Genomic DNA, 6,612 nt, shown 5'->3' on the forward strand with positions numbered 1-6,612 from the left:
GATGGGTGCCCATATAAAAAGGAGAAATTTGGATGCAAGGAGAGGTGTCACATAGAGAGGATACCACGGGAAGAGAGAAAATATGGTTCTTCACAGAGAGAACATGATGACCTATGGCCACAGAGAAAGGCTTGGAACAACCCCTTTCCTTACAGCCCTGAAGGAGCCAACCCTGCATTTCTCAACCTCAGAACTGTGACACAATAAATTTGTGTTGTTTAAGCCATGCTGTTTGTGGGACTTTGTTATGGCAGTCCCAACAAATGAACATAGATGGTAGTATTGGGCAGTGGGGTGCTGCTGTAACAAACAGCTAGAAGCATGGAAGTACTTTGGAATAGGGTAATAAGTAGAAGCTGAAAAAGTTTTTAGGTGCAGAAGACAAAAATGCCTTAATGGCCTTGAAAAGAATGTTGCTAGAAACATGAATGCTTGGGGCACCTGGGTGGTTCAGTCGGTTAAGAGTCCAACTTCAGCTCAGGACATGATCTCACAGTTCGTGAGTTCGAGTCCTGCATCGGGCTCTGTGCTGACAACCCAGAGCCTGGAGACTGCTTTGGATTCTCTGTCTCTCTCTCTCTCTCTCTCTCTCTCTCTCTCTCTCTGCCCTTCCCTGGCTTGTGTGCTCTCGCTCTTGCTTTCTCTCTCTCTTTCAAAAATAAATAAACATTAAAAAAAAAGAAGAAAGAAAGAAAGAAAGATGAATGCTCACTGTGGAAACGTGGAGCATGGTATTAGAAACTAGAGGAAAGTCGGTCCTTGCTAGAAAGTGGCAGAGCACTTGGCTGGATTGTGATCCCTGGAATGGAAAGTACAACTTAAAAGTGATGAACTTGGATATTTAGTTGAAGAGATTTCTAAGCAAAGTGTTGAAGGCACAGCTTGGTTTCTCCTTGCTGCTTATAGGAAGATGCAAGAGGAGAGAGATAAATTGAAGAAGCAAAAAGGAACCAGAACTCGAAGATTTGGAAAATACTCAGCCGATCCATGTTGTAAAAACATGACAGCATGCTCTGGAGACGACTCCAAGAGTGCCACTGGATAACCATTTGCCACAGAGATTAGGCATGTGACTTGTGGATCTAAACACCCATCTCAGTAGAAATAGTGCCAGCCTGGTCTAAAGGGGACAAAGTCAGGACAAAATGAAAGAAGGCTGTCAGACTTCTGGGATTCTACTGGCAGGAAATGGGGTGACAGACCTATCCCACAATGAACATGTGTTCATGTTCAAGACAGGGAAGAATGCCCCAAAGGCAGTTCAGAGACCCAGAGGGCAGGATCAGGAGGTGGGGCTGTCTCCTCCTTGGTGCCAGAGGGCAGGGCCACCTCCTCCATTCCACATGGCAAAAACCAGCCTCCTGGTCATTTTCAGCTCCCCCTCTTGACTTCCTGGCTTCTGTGGTCTCACTTGCAGTAACCCAAGTTCAAAACCTGTCATCAGTGACCCCTTTCCTTTTACTCATACTCAATTAGGCATCTGGTGCCGTTGATTCTTCCACTCTTCACCATCACTGCTGTTGCTAGGGACTGTACTTTTAGTAATAACATGCATTCTTTGCTCTCTCTGCCATCTTTCCATGCCACAATAGTGGGGCACATCAATGTCCTAGCAGATGTTCTCAAGAGCATTAACAATGCTGAAAAGAGAGGTAATGTCACTTTCTTATTAGGCCAACGTCCGGTTTCTAACTATGATGATGAAGTATGGTGATTGATGATCACAAAGCTGGGAATATTGTTGTAAGCCTCACAGGCAGGTTAAACAAGTGTGGAGTGATCAGTCCTAGATTGGATGAACAAGTCGAAGAGCTAGAAAAATGGCAGAATAATCTGCTCCTGTCCTGCCAGTTGGTTTCATTGTACTGACACCCTCAGCTGGCATCACAGACCATGGAAAAGTAAGACAAAAACACACAGGAGGAAAAACATTGGGATTCTTTTTCTAGAGATATAATACATATGTGCAAATACAATGCGTTAATGGGCAAAAAAGAAAATGCATTCTTAACTAGTTTTATAACATTGTGCTAAGAACTTTATGTGACTTTTTTTCTTTAATCCTTATAACCATTTAATGTGATGGTGCACTATTCATACGCATTGTATAGGTAAGGAAACTGAGGCTTATAGAGGCACTGAATAACTATATTTGCCCAAGGTCATGCAGTGAAGAAGAAGCATCTGAGAAGCAAAACCTGAACCAGATCTTCTGGAGCCCTGAACCACACTCTTAACTGACACACTCCCTCCTTTAAACATCTCTGTTTCTTCCTTTCCACTCCACAGTTTCCAACATAGTTTCATAACGCCTTTTATTCATAAACCATTACCTCACCCTTTAATTACTGCAAAAATCTCCTTGCATTTCTCCCTTACTCCAATCTATCCTCCTTCCAAATGGTCTTTTTTATCTCATATGAAAAAAAAAATTGTCAGGGGCACCTGGGTGGCGCAGTCGGTTGGGCGTCCGACTTCAGCCAGGTCACGATCTCACGGTCCGGGAGTTCGAGCCCCGCGTCAGGCTCTGGGCTGATGGCTCAGAGCCTGGAGCCTGCTCCCGATTCTGTGTCTCCCTCTCTCTCTGCCCCTCCCGCGTTCATGCTCTGTCTCTCTCTGTCCCAAAAATAAATAAACGTTGAAAAAAAAATTTTTAAAAAAGAAAAAAAAAATTGTCTTCAAGTTACTTCTTAGTTCAAAGACTTACAGTGACTTCTCATTGCCTGTAGGATAAAGCTGAAATATCACAGACAGCTATTTCATAGTATCTTTACTCATAACGACACGTGTTAAAATTTTGCCCACCTATGGGTGCCTACGTGGCCCAGTTGGTTAAGCATCAGACCCCTGATTTTGGCTCAGATTGTGATCACATGGTCATGTAATCGAGCCCCATGACAGGCTCCATGATGAGCTCCATGCTGGGCATGGAGCCTGCTTGAGATTCTCTCTCTCCCTCTGCCTCTGCCCCTCCCCTGTTTGCTCATGCTCTCTCTCTCTCAAAAAATAAATAAATAAATAAATAAAAATCATGCCCACCCAAATGCCCAGACTCTTTGTGAAAATTTACCTATTAAACTTCTATCTGAGCATTTACTAGACAAATGCTTACAATTCTTGAAATTCTATCATTTTTAATATTCTTCTAAACCAACCTCAGGTTTAATATGCCAACCACAGAGCCTATGATCGTCATCTTCCCTCAAAAGTTCCTCTCCCAGAGTTCTCTGTCCATCTGCAACTACTCAACATTCACCTGAAACCTTACGCTGCTTTTGACTGCTTCTCTTCACCTTATCTGCTGCCAAATCCTATTTTTTGTTCTGCCATTAAAGGTCTCTTCGATCTGTCCCTTTCTCTCCATTGTCACTATCTCAGGGTCTCATTCATGCCCTTTGGACTTGAGAACATAAAAGGCCTACCACTAGATTAAATTTCCACCCCAAAATGAACAAAGATTGACAAGCCAGAGGGGCTAGAGGAAAGAGACTTGGGAGAGAGATGACAACAGCCTGCTTGGAGAGAGCTAGGCCTACAGATAATGAAGGAAAGAGAATAAAATCCAAACAGTTGGCATAGGGGTGAATCATAGGAAGTGCTAAAAGCTTGAAGATGAGGACTTTGAGGAGAAGGAAAGCCAAGGTGGGAGAGAGGTGGCTGTGATTAAGAATCAGTTCCTTTTTATTTACTTTGGAGGACAAGCAGAGTTTGGTATTCAGTTTAAGTCACATTTTGGCTATTAATATTGTGCCTCTTTGACATAGCTGTATTCTCTGAGCCAAGGTAGAGAGTCATTCTAGCTGTATCTTCTCTACAGCTAGCTCTTGAATGTCTACTACAACTACTTCTGCAAGGCATTTCAGGCTGAGAACCAACAGCTCCAACCCACCAACTGGCTCTAGCTCCCTCGCCCCACCGGCCCCATCACTGTGCCCCCCAACTCCTTCTGGCCCAGTCACTGTGCCCCACCCCTGTTCCCTCCTCACCATCCCCATCACTGGTCCCTTCCCCCTCCCCACAACCCTCTCCAGCCCCATCACTGCATCCTGCCTCCCCTCCCTGCCAGACCATCACTGTGCTCCCCCTCCCCACGGCTGGCCCCATCACAGCGCACTACCAACAGCTTCCTTCTCCATGGGAGTCATTACCCATGCTCTTCTCCTCTGAGACTGCCTGCCTCTCAAAATCTTCTCCCTTTCCTAGAGTCTAAGGAAAATGCCACCCTCCCCAACTGCCTCATCCAGAATGCTGTTGCTTCCTGCTTTGAACACAAACAATACTTAGGTTTAAAAAAAAAAAAAATTAGCTCTGTTTCTTTTCTAGCCCTGCTTGTCTCACACTGGGATATTCACCTGTCTTAGCTTCCCACTAGTATGTACACAGCCGCGAAGGTAAGAGATAGGTTTGCTTATCTTGCCACATCTAACCAAATATTGTACATAAGTAGATCTCCCATACATATTTATCAAACTCAATGGTTTTTAGTCCCACCGGCCTTCTTTATGTTTGCCCCTATTAGGCAATGAGAGTGAGGTGAGTTTCCACTACATTTCTGTGTGAGAAAACTTCTCATGGAAAATGTTAGCCTCTTTGTTATAGATGAAGCATCAATTAAAAAGCACAAGGTGACACAGTCTGACCTTAGAATATATCCTGGGGCCCAGACCAAAGAAAGAGACAAATTTAAAGTTGTACAAACCAAGAGTGGGAGGACCGTCTATACTTAGTGACTAGTCTGTCAGAGTGAAAAACCTCAAGTGGGTTGTAAATATAGGGTTGATTCTTTGGGAGATTTTTCTTCTATTTGCTGATTCAGCTCCTACAATCAAGAGATTCTGTTGTTGTTCAATTTTACTTAAGGCAGACTAAATCAACTGATTTCATGTTTACTCCTGAGTTTTGTTTTTCTTACCTTGGCTAAACTCTGTGTTTTACAAGGCCCTCTTCAGTTTCCGTGATCAGAAATATGCTTTCATCCTTTAATTTTTTTTAAGTTATCTACTTCTTTGCTTGTGTCTTCTATGGAACACCAACTGATTTGTTACAAAATGTATTTTTTTGTTTTGTTTTAATTTGCAGGAATCCACAGGACTCTTGCCTTCTAACATTCTGGTTGGTGATATTGATGGATTTTCTTCCCAGCATTCATTAGGGCCCACTATGAATTCATGTCTGCACAACATTTAGATGTCTCACTGGTTGGTACGAAACGGTTGTTTAACATTTTGTATTCCAAAATATATCAGGGTAACTCCTTTCATGATTCTCATTCCTTAGAAATAGAAGGTAATATTGAAGGCGTATCTTTCAAGGGACTGCTCATTTCAGAAAATCCAGTCTACCCAGTGTTTACTTACGTATGATGACCTTAAATGGGGAAATTAGCAAAACAACAATGATTAAAGTTTCCCAAGCATTGATTGGGCAGAGATTTTAAAAGGCTTTCTCCTAGAGCTACATGATATGGTCATTAGGCTTTTAGGGGAATAACTAGAAGACTAGACAAAACAGACCATCACTCCCCTCCACCAAAATTCTAGGCTAAAGAAAGAAAAAGAAAATAAAGGAAAAGGAAGAGCTCTTTTGGGTCCATGATGTGTTAATTACCAACAACCTATATTCTTCTTGAACAGTTTCTGGCTTCCCCACCTTTCAACCAATTCTCCAAACTACAATCTCCCATACCTATGGCTTTGTTTTTTGATGCTCTATCCCTACTGCAGGCACCCACATATGCGGACACACATATGCACACACATGCACACATTCACATACACACAGAGTTTTTCTTTCATATTTGGCTTTGCAGAGGGGTCAGAGGAAAAGGGAGGAAAGACTTAAAAAAAAAATCCTCCAGTAAGTTTGATCTAAACAAAATGGTTATTCAAATGGGTCTCCTACTAATTTCACAAAGATGCGTGATAATACCCAACATATGGCTTTAACTATGTTTTTTAATATTAGAAATTGAATGCACATTTTAAGACACAAGTTTTGCTGATATGCTGTTGATAATATAGGAGAACTATTTTCCATTTGTTTCTAATTATCTTAAAGACAGCCTGGGGATCATTTACCCATGGTTTAAGAGCACTCAGATAAGTCCACAGATGCGACAGGCAGACCTATGTGTCAGCTACTGCAGTGGGGCTGTGCAAGGGTGGTTTAGCAAAGACTATCTTCTTATGTCTGAAACCACTAGATACGGTTCCTAAGGTCAACCAGTACTGAAAAATAAAATCCTTCCTTTGTCAACATTCTTAGGGTGTGGGCTCTCGAGCCAGACTGCCTGGCTCCGCCATTTAACTGGCTGGGTAAACTTGATCAAGTTAGTTAACCTCTCCTTGCTTCAATTTCCTCATCTGAGAAATGGGGATGCATCTACATCATATGACCATCATGAGGATTAAATACCCAGAATGGTGCCCAAAACATAGAAAGCGCTTGATACTTGATCTGGCACCAGTTTAACTCTCTCCTTCTTCTGTCTCTGCCTCCCCGGCCCCCAACTCCTTTCCCTGAATCTTGCCACTGAGATTTCTTCCAATTCTTGCAACACACTCTCCCTCACCTCTCCTGGAACACTTTCTCCTCTTCTGGCTAACTTGTGTT

General features: G+C 42.7%; 1 pseudogene; it reads left to right on the forward strand.

The window, feature by feature from the left end:
• The first annotated feature begins 1,384 nt into the window (after positions 1–1,384).
• LOC128312133 (40S ribosomal protein S15a-like) lies at positions 1,385–1,949 on the forward strand (annotated as a pseudogene).
• The last annotated feature ends 4,663 nt before the right edge of the window (positions 1,950–6,612 follow it).

Source organism: Acinonyx jubatus, chromosome C1 (assembly GCF_027475565.1).
Source record: "Acinonyx jubatus isolate Ajub_Pintada_27869175 chromosome C1, VMU_Ajub_asm_v1.0, whole genome shotgun sequence".
In the NCBI taxonomy this organism is placed as follows: Eukaryota; Metazoa; Chordata; class Mammalia; order Carnivora; family Felidae; genus Acinonyx; species Acinonyx jubatus.